This window comes from Myotis myotis, unplaced genomic scaffold (genome assembly GCF_014108235.1).
Source record: "Myotis myotis isolate mMyoMyo1 unplaced genomic scaffold, mMyoMyo1.p scaffold_m19_p_2, whole genome shotgun sequence".
NCBI lineage: Eukaryota > Metazoa > Chordata > Mammalia > Chiroptera > Vespertilionidae > Myotis > Myotis myotis.
In genome coordinates, this window is record NW_023416324.1 from 152,538,784 (window position 1) to 152,551,584 (window position 12,801).

At 40.2% G+C, this 12,801-nt stretch overlaps 1 protein-coding gene across 8 annotated transcripts in view; it reads right to left on the reverse strand.

Moving 5' to 3' along the window:
- Positions 1-9,950, reverse strand: part of ZBTB20 (zinc finger and BTB domain containing 20) — an 892,970-nt gene extending 883,020 nt beyond the window's left edge. For 7 of the 8 annotated variants that reach the window (XR_004974420.1, XM_036352745.1, XM_036352742.1 and 4 more), the window contains exons 1-2: positions 9,816-9,950; positions 7,711-7,764 (exon numbers count right to left, since the gene is read on the reverse strand). The gene's annotated coding sequence lies outside the window, so the exon portion shown is untranslated. Of the gene's footprint in view, positions 1-7,669; positions 7,765-9,815 lie in introns of all 8 variants that reach the window. The other variant, XM_036352743.1, reaches the window with a different exon arrangement.
- Positions 9,951-12,801: the final 2,851 nt, after the last annotated feature.

A 12,801-nucleotide genomic window follows, 5' to 3' on the forward strand; every position in this document is an offset into this window, starting at 1 on the left:
CAACTTATAAATTTCCCAGAAACAGTGATCTCATAATGGAGTGGCACACAGTAGGCACTTATATATAACAACTATTCTCAGGTTTACCACATACATTTTTTGTACTAAATTTCATTTCTTTGTAATGCACCTCAACTTATTGAGTAATTCTTAATTATACTGGTGATCATGTTTGTTTTGTGTCAAAACCCGAGCAGTCTTTCTATCCCAAACTCTAGGCCAGCGGTTCTCAACCTGTGGGTCGCGACCCCTTTGGTGGTTGAACGACCCTTTCACAGGGATCGCCTAAGACCATCGAAAACACATATATAATTACATATTGTTTTTGTGATTAATCACTATGCTTTAATTATGTTCAATTTGTAACAATGAAATTGGGGGTCACCACAACATGAGGAACTGTATTAAAGGGTCACGGCATTAGGAAGGTTGAGAACCACTGCTCTAGGCCAGTGATGGCGAACCTTTTGAGCTTGGCGTGTCAGCATTTTGAAAAACCCTAACTTAACTCTGGTGCCGTGTCACATATAGAAATTTTTTGATATTTGCAACCATAGTAAAACAAAGACTTATATTTTTGATATTTATTTGATATATTTAAATGCCATTTAACAAAGAAAAATCAACCAAAAAAATGAGTTCGCGTGCCACCTCTGACACGCGTGTCATAGGTTTGCCATCACTGCTTTAGGTGGTCCCTATTTAAGCCAGCTGTTGGTTTCTGAAACAAATGTAAGGGCACAAACAACAAATAAATGTAAGGACTTTCCACAGTCTGAGGATCTGCCACAGTTTTTAATATATTGCTTTTCTGTCCTACTTCACCTTTTTTTTTTTCCTGTATGATCCCTAGTTCTTAGTTACTCAATCTACTTAGGTTTACTTCTTTTTTCTTTACCTTCCCAGTCTTCCCAGTATCTAATGCTTCCTTTGAACTGCTTCTATTTTAACAGTCTTAGGAAATACTGTTGTTCATTGAACCAAATCGTGCAGCAGTACCCAGTCCACCCACTGTAAAACCTTTAGACAAATTCTCTCTCAGCATTTGTTCTTCTAAACTGAAGAGTTAAATTTTAAAAACAGAATCTACCATAGCAACCATTTCTTCCACTTACACCTTTCACCTTGTTCCCTTCTCCAAAGCCACTATCTTTCTTAAAATAAAATTACCAGTACAAATATGGGCAAGCATTGAGTGAAAATGGTCCCAGAATAGAAGCATGATGGAATGGTGATTAAAAGCTTTAGGTTCTCTAAAGTTGAATTTGAGTTTGCATTCCCAGCTGTTATATACTAGCTGTGTGACTTTGAACAAGTTACTTAACCTTTCTGAGCCTTAGTATCTCTTTTAAAAGGGCACAATGAAAGTACCTGTCTCATAGGATTATGGAATTAACTGAGAAAATGTAGATATAACCAATGCCTGGTACAGAGTAAATTCTTATTAAATATTGGCTACTCTTGCTATTGTTATTATTGTTGTTTAGTACAAGGGCAGAATGTATTTGTTTTATTTTCACTATGTTTTCCACCAATATTTTTTTTAATTTTGTTTTATTGCTTAAAGTATTACAAAGAGTATTACATGTCTCCTTCCCCCCCCCTCCCCTTGACATTACCCCGGCCTCCCCTACCCCCAGTGTCTTATGTCCATTGTCCACCAATATTTTTAACTAGTCTTTTTTGTACCATTGTCTTTAGAAAGAATCTATATTAATTCCTCATTACATGTGCTGGATATAAAGCTAACTAAGACTAAACTCAGCTTCCCTTCTATTTTATTAATTTATTTACTTTTGTTAATCCTCATCAGAGGATATTTTTCCATTAATTTTTAGAGGGAGTGGAAGGGAGGGGGAGAGACAGAGAGAGAAACATCAATCTGAGAGAGACACATAGATTGGTTGCTTCCAGCATACACTCCTGACCAGAGCTGGGGGTTGAGCCTGCAACCAAGGACGTGCCCTTGACAGGAACTGAACTCGGAACGCTTCAGTCTGAGGGCCAACACTCTTTCCACTGAGCCAAACTGGCCAGGACTCAGCTTCCCTTCAAAATATCACTTAGAATAATTTTTCTTTTATTTGCACACATTAAAACACTCATTATCACCTTTTGTGTCCAATCATTGATCTAAATTTTCTTGCCATGTCTGTCAACTAGACATTAAGAAGGCCTGAATAAGTTACCCTTATCTAATATACAGGGTGCGTTACAGTTGTGCGTATGGAAAATAATACAATAATTAATAAGTAATAATGGGAGAATAAACTTTCATAAACTCATAACTGTAAACCTACTTTTCTCCACCCTGTATTAGAGAGTGTGCTGTATATTCCGTCTATGAGGGTATTTATAAAAATGTTATGACCAGTACCAGGAATATCTAGAGCTGTGGGTGGATGTAGGGAAGGGGGTGGGGGACCCAGATAGTATAGCTTTCTCCACATTACCTATTCACAAATGGAAACAGCAAAGTATTTGATGGTTTTGAGTCTCTCACTACCAGCAAAAGGAATATGAGTCAATTAAAACAAAACTGAGAGTGATTTTTATTTTCAATGTTAAATGAAAACTTTGAGGTTTAAATAAAGACCTATCAAGTGGGGATGTGAGAATTGTGTGCAGTTTGTTTCTACATAAAACAGTGAAATATTTGTAAAGTCTTTTCTAATACAGATTCTTTCCACTATTCTTCATCAAAATGGTCAACTTCTTTTGTCTGTCTTATCAACCCTTTTATGTAAATCTATCTCCAGATGGGTATATTTACTGATCAAAAATCAAGCAGTAGTTAAAAATTACCAATTTTATAAGATCTATATGGAGATGGCTCCTGACTTTTTGCTTAGAGAGGCACAAAAACCAAGTTTATCTTTTCACTTTGAAGAAATATATCTATTTATCTGACTATATATTATTTTATGGAATTAGAAAATGACTGAGTTAGTATTACCTGCCTTCCCCAGTTAATCAACTTTAGGGAGAGTGAAATGCAAAAATATCATATTTATAAATTCTATTATCAACATATCTTCATGAGTGAAGGATTGGTAAAAAAGTTTACTTATGTAAACTAATAAATTTATTATAATTACCAATTATAAAAGATTGTAAGTACTTAATATTAACTACCTATACTTAATATTATATAGTACTTATAATACTATGACATATTTAAAAGAAAATATCATTTTTAAAAAGTTTTATCAAGGATTAAAAATCAAAAGCAAAGTCAAATATTTTACATATACTCTTTTCTGGAACCCTAACCATCACTTCCACTAACATTATCTGAAACTAAAATATTTGATTGTTGAAAGAAACATACTTATATTATTAAAACTAAAAGGAACCCTGAAGATGAAGTTCAGGGAGAGATCCAAACAGATTATATCACATGCCCAAGATCATACAACTAGACCTAGGATAGTGGGAGCACTAGACCTAGGATAATCTTTCCTAACTCTACACCTGAGACTTTTGACAATGTAATAAAATGAGAGAGTTAAACATAATATATTGAGGGGGTGATAGAAAACTTAGATGTTGTCCCTTTAAGTTAAAGCTTTAAATTTAATGTTTTCTACTAATTTGATTTTATATTCCTAGGAAAGTAAGTTTAAAATATCATAAAATTCAGCCCAGCCAGTGTTGCCCAGTGGTTAAGCACTGACCTATGACTCAAGAGGTCATAGTTTGATTCCTGGTCTGGGCACATGCCTCAGTTGCAGGCTCAATTCCCAGTGGTGGGCAGGCAGGAGGCAGCTAATCATTGATGTTTCTATCTGTCTCTCCCTCACCTTTCCTCTCTGAAATCAATAAAAGGATGAAATATCATAAATTCAAAAGTAATAAAAACATCAAAGGAAATGTATGCACTTCCTTAAATCAAAACCATGGAAAAGGATACTTTTTAGTGTAAAAAGGAAGCCAGAGATTTAGTGTGTGTGTGAACTGTAGTAATGGTTTTTGTTTTGTCTTGCATTGTTTTTTAAATTGTTAGCGCACTTAACTATAAATAAATCTCTAGAATCTTACTATTCACAGTAAAATAGATACCAAGAATTTCAAAACTAAAAATCCAAGTCATTTTAATATCGTGTGAATTAGAAATAAAGAACATCTTTTAAAAAGTTAAAATTGAAAAAGATTAAATCAGTACACCCAATTCTCTAAACTGTGTGTATATTTTTTCCTGAAGTACATATTCATGAGCTGACAGTGGAGACAAGCTGGCTGCTTTGTTTGACTATAGTTCTGTTTACCACATACTGTCAGAAATGGATTTTGACACTCACAGCATTAATATTGCTATTTTTATTGATATAATTAGCACTGCTATAAATAATTTCTCAGTCTGCCATAACTAAGTATATCATTACAGTCAGAAATATTAGGGCTTCTTTTTCTTATATAATGCCTTGGTAATAGACTGCTGGCCTAAAGAAACAGTGACCTCATGATGTGGAAATTACTGAAAAAAAATAGAAATAAAAAAAGTTTGCCTTGTCAATAGAGACTACTGTTTTGTGTATGACTTCACTGAGCAAACTAGTTTATATTTGTTTGAAACTAAAGTTTCTCACCAATCTGCTATTTCAATTTCACATCACACCATATTGTACCTAAAAGAGGCAATCTGGATTCCTGTTGCTACTTCCCCCTACCAGCTCAGGAATGGGTTTGAAATACAAGGCTTGAATATATAAAGCAAAAGAATTAAGACACCCAAAATTCAGAATCAGTGGGTGGAAATACGTGTGCTTGAAGTCATTTGTATAACTGCTAGTGGGTGGCCCACTTGTGAATTTTTATCTTTACATGAAAGCAAAATCAAAACATATTTTATCTTGCCTCTAGATCACATCAGCTGTGACAATAACCTCATCCAGACCTTGAATAGTTTGTTCATAAAACAAAGTGGGGTGACTGACCCAGTGCATATTCAACACAGAGTATGAAGGCCAAAACAAAATGACAATACAATTCAAAACAAGTTTGTGGAAATTTTAGACTAGTATATTAAACCTTTCTTTGTCTCTATCACTTGACAGATGGTTAGCCTTCACACAGCCTAGTGTCTCTGGCAAAGAAATAACTGTGTGTAGCCAATAACACCGCAAATTTTGACTTAAAATGCAGTGTACACATACTTACATGTACCTAAAAATATGAGTAGTAATAGAACTAGTCATGCTTATTTAATACTATAAAAATTTGATAGATGTCAAGATTTTAATTTTTGCCCTATGAATACCTCTTTTGGAAACTCTCAATTGTCTTCTTATATGGATCCAGGACTTAAGAACTCTTCACTTTAGATTTCATTTATTTTATGAGCTGCTTGGTAATCATGCTTTAAAAAACAAAACAAAAAACTTCCAAAATATATTTGAATCCAAAATTATTACAAAATTTACAAAGATTTAGTTAGCTTATGTTTCATGTTGCTCAGAGTAAACTTCTGGTAACTAACAAAGTGAGTTAAACAATATCACCTGGGAACTTTGAATGTCTTCCATGTCAAGGACCACAGGCAGGACTGGAATTATTTATCCAGTACTGAAATATGTCTTTATTCACAAACTGCTCATATAAAAATATATACTCACATGTACATAAACACACATACATCAACCATCCTCACTAAATTAGGAAAAGTTCTTCATTTTTAACGTTCTATCAACCATTCTTCCACTTTGCTCTTTAAAAAAGATTTCAGCTAAAACAACATATTCAGTTAGTTATAGTCGCTGCTCTTTTTCCTAAATCTTCCTATTTATAATGTTCAGATGCTGGCAAGTCTGTACACAAAGAGGCAACCTCAACTTTCTCTAAAGTTCATTAATATGCACCCTTTTTGGAAGAGGCGATAATGCTACAAATTAGCATAGAAGATAGAGGTCTAATGTAGGTATAAGAAACACAAACCCTTCACAGCAGGGGATGGGAAGACCAGGGGTGGAGGGGCTGTATAAAAAGAGTTATCCTACTTAAGAAAACAACTCACATTTGGCTAAGGATATAAGACTCACCATGACAAAGAAACATGAAGAAAATCAAAACTTGTTATTTGAGAACTATGAACTCGCTTTTGGAAAGGTGAGACACCCACTACTTGAAGCAACAAACTCACTGTTAAATCATATACACCCTTAACCAGGCACCAACTTTCCGTTAGAAACCTAGGATTTTTACACCTACAGACTAAATGATTAGATTTAAAGTAATGCTAAAATCTTCTGTAATGTTCCTCTTGCATTACACATGGTCTATTAAATAAGAGAAGTGCCAATCAAATGCTTTTGTAGTTTGAAAGAAAGGTTTAAATAACAAAGCTTTTTTTTTTTTTTTTTTTTTTTAATGCAGGCCTCTCTTTAATGTCACCTGTAAATTAATTACAACAAATTTCCAACTGAAAAAAACTTAGGCACTTGATTTTCACACCTATTTCTATTCATTCTAACTAAAACATTTCAGATATTCTAGGTGATGTTCTACCACAATTTGCTAACAAAAGCTCCACAAGAATTTTACAGTAAATTTCAAGCCACAGATTTAAAATATCTATATATATAAACATTTTATTTATTTCAAAGGCATGCTTAAAATTAAGAAAAAAATAAAACCCCTATTCTGTTATGTGTTTTTTTTAATCTACCCTAGTATATGGAGGACATTTCATAACAATAACAAAGGGTAAAAATGAGAAACAAAATAAGCTTTTCCTTTATCATTGGCAATTGCTAAACACTTCCTTGCCCCTCAAACTGTAAGCTCTTTCAGAACGTATTCCCCAAAATGGAGAAAACAGCTAGGTTTTAAAGTTTCATTCAAAAATGTCTCCTCCTAACAATCTAAAGCACACAAAGTGTATGTGACATTAGAATGTAAACTCTATAATGCAGATAATTTCATCTCTTGTTCACCTTACCTCCCAAGTGTCTAGAAGAGTGTCTAAAACAAGTTGTTGAATTTAAACAATCATTTCAGAAAAACATGATTATTTCAGAGAATAAAGCAGGGCTCATCAAGTTCCACGTTTTTTACTCCAAATGTTTTAAAGAAGTATCTACTTACCACTCATTCTAAAATATTCAGAATAATTTGTAATTCATTTATACACGTCAGATCCTAAAGGAACTTAGTTGTACCTTTTATTGCTCTTCTAAAATGATAGAATTGTTCAGTGTAGCTTTTTCTTTTTCCTAGGAACTCCAATTTTGTCAGAGAAAGTCTGAAGACTTTCACTTCTGAGATAAAAGCAATTCATTTAAAATGACTTTTTTCATAGACTTTATTCCTATACAAAGCAGTCAAATTTGTATTAATTTGACAGTAAAAGCAGTTGTATATTTGTGGGTCTCAAAACTTTCTGGCATCACATCAACTAGTAGTTCTAAGCATACACACGCACCCCAAATTAGAACCCTCACATGAAAGTTCTTTCCTCTAGTATTCCTTCTAAACTCATATTGTCTTTCAGTGGCTAGTCAGTGTACACATGAATTATATCTGTATTTTCTTGGTGCAGTGGGAATCTCAAAATACTGGCATCTTAACTGGACTAGACATTAAGCATAAAGACTTCTTCCTGCGAGTGAATAAAATTTGACAATGTTAACCTTAAACTTCTTTCTTTAGTCTGTTAAAATCAGGACCTCACCATGAAAGGGTGTACTGCTTTGGAGACTGGTAGCCAGTTACCTTGTCACTTGGTCTTCATATGCAAAAGGCCTGTATTCCCCTGGTCTGTGAGATCTGAAATCACAAAGCCAAACAACCGAACTGCTGGACTCACTGAGCAGCTAATAAATCTCTATAAAACTCACTTTTCTACTTCTTCTCTCCTGTTAATTTGAGTATTCTCAAGCCTAAAGCCCTCCAAAATTGAGCTCCATGGAACTCACCACCCCGATTTTAGGGAACTGAATCTTGAGCACTAAACAATGAGTAACATTAGCAATTCTTCAAAGACAATTCCAAAAGCTTTCTTGAGAGAAGACTATTCCTGAGAGGGCACAATGATGCCGGAGCACTACATGTGCATGGACAACTTGGATGCAGTCTGAATAAAAATAACAAAGAGAAAACAAAGGGATGAAAAATCAATGTAAATTGTTTTTGAGGGTTTTGTTCTTTTCCTAGAAACACCTAATTATAAAGCATAAAATGCATAAAGCAGCCAAATCTGGCCTGGTCAAATTTACATGTGTAGGTTGCGGGCAGGGAGGAGGGTTCATGTTAACTAGTCCCACGTGATAGCAAAGGTTACTTGGGTTTAGGAGCAACAGGTAGGAGAGCAAACCATTTATCAGTTTGTTGATAACTTAAATAGTGTTTACAGCTACAGAATTTATTTACAAGATGGTCGTTATAATCTAGGTTTCAACATTTTCAAAAGCAACGAGTTACTATATAGTAATTTAGATTTGAGTTCACTCGTAAACATTGGGATAACAACTGTCCTCGGCTCTTTTTACGAGCTGAAATTCACACATATATGACCACACAGTAAAAAAAAAAAAAAAAAAAAAAAAAAAAAAAAATCTCTCGCCTTTAGCAACATTTTGGTATTTTAATGGTAAATGATGAAGGCAATTTTCACACGTCTAGAAAGTCAACATGTTCAATTTAGCTTGGGCCGATGCTGATTCTGAGGACAGCACCTAAGCCACAGGCTGCCAAATCACTTTTGCTTTCATTCGGATTTTTAACTGGAGGACTATCATCCTACCACTGACCCCATTCAACTGGCTCAGCGCTCGAGATCAGCGAGTAACAGCGCGAGGGAGTGTAGCTGTTCGCCATATTGTGTTTTTAGCTGGTGTTTATAGTTTATGTGTGTGCCTGGCATATGCTGTGCAAGTGTGTTTATCAATAGAACTTTGAGAAAATCCCTGCCTCTGCAACCGCTTTCAAACGGTTTAACCGCTTCGCAGAGGTAGGGGGCGTGGGCTGGGGGGTGCGAGAGGACCAGAAACCCACACAGATTTAAAGCCATGCATCCCACAGTGTAACAGAGTGCGTTGCTTCTAAACTCTCACAAGGCTTCCAACCGTTTTTATCTCAGCTACTGGAAAAGAGTCAACATGTTTTAATGTTTTCAAAGGAGCCGAAAAGGGACGGTGTGTATTCCTTCCCCAAGCCCCCTCCTCTCTAGTCGCAGCAGCGAAGCAGGCGGGGGCCCGTAGCTCCGAGGTCTGGAGAGGCGTCCAGCGGCTCTGGGGCCAGGACATGTCCCGCTCCCCAGTTCTCTGCAGACGCTCCAGAGCCCGCAAGGGCCAAGGCAATGGGTGTGTGTGGGGGGGGGGGGAATGGGGGGGGCACAGGAGGGAGGGGACGGAAGACAAGCGGACGCTTTTAGCAGCAGCTCCGGAGCCCAGGCTAGTCGCCCTCGGCTCCTCTTCTTGGAAGCGGCAGCTCCAGGCGCAAGAAGTGGAAAGAAGTAGGTAGAACACGCGTTTCCAGCTGCAGGACGCCCCGCCCGCTCCTGGAACCCGAGACCCTCCCGCGCTCCCTTCCTCCCAGCCGGGTCGGGTGAGGACGTCGCCACAGCCGGACGCGAGGAGGGGCTCCCGGGGAGAGGAGGCGCGAGCGGGGCGGAGCGCAGGGGCGCGCGCTCTCTGCCGGCCGACGGCCCGCGGGCTCGCCGCGCCAGCTCGCTCCCCCTACCGACCTCACCCCACTCCCCTCCTTCCCCGTCCCGCCGCCCCCGACTCCCAGCGCCTCGCGGACGCCTCATCCCCCACCGTAAGCACACACCCCTCCCTCCCGCCCGCCCAGCAACAAATTAGAGTTTTTGGCGTTACCTCCTCGCGCTCTTTAATCTTCTTTCCTCAACTCCTAAACTTCCCCGCCCTTACTTCTTCGGCAGAAGGTCCACATTGGGCGCCTCACGCCGCGAACCCTCTCTACCCCCCCACTATTGGGTGATTCTGCTGCCACTCTCAGCTTCAATGAGCCTATAAGAATGGGACGCTCCTCGTGAGGTTGCCGCCCATAAACAAAATGCACTCCTTCTCCGCCCCTCTCTGTCCCCGCCCCACCTCCTTTCCCCTCATCTGTACCACCGTCGATTGGGCTAGAAGAAGCCCAATCCGCTATCTCAAACACCTATTGGGGCGTCGAAACTTCGCTCAGAAGACTGTTAAGAGGCAATTGGTCAACACTCTCCCAACTCCGCCCCCCCCCCCCCTCGCCGCACCTTCCCCCAGTCTGGAGAGGTCAGTCGCATCTGGTTGTTCAGTGATCCTAGAGGTGGGAGGCTATTGGTTGAGAAAGCCCATCGGACCGGACTGGACTGACCCGTGATTGGTCAACAACAGACACTATAAAGTTTGGCTGTCCTCCGCCCCGCCTCCCCCTTTTCCCTCCACGCCCCCGCCCCCTCCCGGCTGCTTTTACTTTCTACGCATTTCTATTTCCTCCTTTATTTATTTATTTGTGATAAACTTAAATGACCCGGCGACGGAGGCGGGACTCCACAAGAGGCCGGGAATGACGAAGGGCCGCCTGGGTCCAATTGCCGAGGGGACGGCGGGGTGAGGGGCAGCGGCGGTGACCAGTGAGAGACAGGTGTCTGGAGCGCGCTAGGCCTGTGGAGCCGGGGTGCCCCAGCGGAGGCGGCGGTTACCCGCTGTCTGGCGCGGCGGGCTCGGGGGGAGCCGGCCGGGGAGGAGGTGGTGTCGCCATCGCCCACGGCGGAGGCAGCCGAGGGAAGCTAGGTCCCGGGCGGTGGGCGGGACCTAGGAGAGGGGGGTCTGGCGAGGCGGCAGCGCCCGGGGCCGTCCGGGGTCAGGCTCGATTCCTGCGGAGCGGGGCGCAGGTTGCCAAGCCGGGAGGTCACCGGAGGCCGCGGGAGCGGAGCCAGCGCTCCAAGGGGAAAATGTGTGCGCTGCGGAGGTTTAGAAACATGCCATGGACAACAGTTCCGAACAAGCCGCCCTTCATGTAAATGAGGATGTTATCCTAACGGGAAAGGCAGATTCCGTGTCGTTTTACTAAACGCCTGAAGCACCAGCGACCCAACTGGAGCCCACAAGATTCAATATCCTCGGGGCTAAGGAACAAATAAAGCAACACGGAAAATTAAATGCGGTTCAGATGCTTCCCTAAAACCTTCTCCCTCGTCCATTTGTCACTCAGCACAGCACTCCCCAGAGCCAGATTCTTACCAAGTGTTGGTCCAGTCCTCAGGCATGCGGGGCGTGGGGGAGGGGATGAGGCTCAGAGAAGATTCCTAAAAAGGTTGTGGGGGGGAGAAGGGGGATCTTCTTTCACTCTACAAGGAAAAAACACACAATCCTGCCAAAATAAGATGTTGGACATGACATTTTGGGGAACTCGGATAGCAATGACTTATCACAAAATAAGGGGCTTGATCAAAAACGGCATCCATCGGTGTGGCGATAGCCCCAAGGAAAGGGAGGTGGGGTCCCGGTGGAGGAGGGCAGAGGGGATGGGGACAGAAAGAGCTTTGCTTGGGGCGGTGGGCACGCAGGTGCAGTGTGCAGCTAACGTTTTATTGAGTTGTGCACTTGAAACATGTATGGGTTTTGTGAACCAGTGTCACTCCAATAAATTAAATTTGAAAAGATAGCACGCATGCAAAGAGTATACTCTGTATTTGCCATTTTAAAACAATATTATTATAGGATATGCATCTGATGTATAGTTTCCAATAGACGTGTGTTAAATCGTCTGAATTTTATCCTAGGCTTCCTTGGACACAGCGTGCATTCAAGAAAAAAATTGTTGATGGCACTTGTCAAAAAATGGTTAGGGAGATTCTATTCAGGGCCATCAGTGGGGACCAGTGCCGCTAGAATTTTGCGGTGCGGGAGAGAGATTGTCCTGGACTCCCAAGACAGTATGAGCAAGTGGAAATTTTAGCCAAGGAGCAGGGGTGGTGTGTGTGTGCGTGGAGGGGGGGGGGTGTCAGTGAATGGAAAATTACCAAGGAAACAGAGGTAAGGGAGGGAGTGGATGGAATTCTAGCTAAACCAACCTAACAGGATTCTTGCTGAGGACAGGTTACGTTAGAGTGATCAGACATCACCTGAGGGAGGTGGAGGAAGAGGAACCTGATGATACATCCAGGGGGATCAGATGTGGGGGTGGGTTGGGAATGGTTTTGCTAAACTGACTTAGCAGGGTTCTTGCTAAAATTGGATTTTACAAGGAAGTGCCAGAGGCCTGGCTTTGATTAGGGGATTTTTGGCAGAACTTAAACAAAATAAATTGGCTCTAGTGAAAAAATATGTAAAAGGCCTTAACCTCATAAATGCTATTAGATCTATTTTTTGTGGAATATATGTATGAGGGCCTCAGAATTTACAAAATTATTGCATCAGCTGTCAAATTTAAAGTCCAGTAAAATGTGCAAATTTCTATTGAGTCTGTAAGCTGAAACATTTTAGAATTTATGTATAAATCTTAGCTAAAAAGTGATGTCACTACATCATTTAGGTAGTGACTGTAATAAGTATTACATCCATAATAATCAGTTTCAAATTAGAAAGTTAAGTAAAATTTAACAAAATTTAGTTATTCCCATAATTTTTCCAAGGGGCACTCGTGACTCTAAATACTCCTTAAGACTCATCCTTTCCAACAAATTTTTAAAGGTATTCAATGTGTTGCCATGAGAGTTGTTAGGATTATAACAGTAGGGCATTAAGAAATCAGTGTAAAATATTCTAATGTGAAGCCTTGGACATTACTGCCCCTGTAAGAGATGGTGGTTATGTCCAGTTCTCCTGATACTAGAATCTGGGTTAGAATGCTCTATCTATA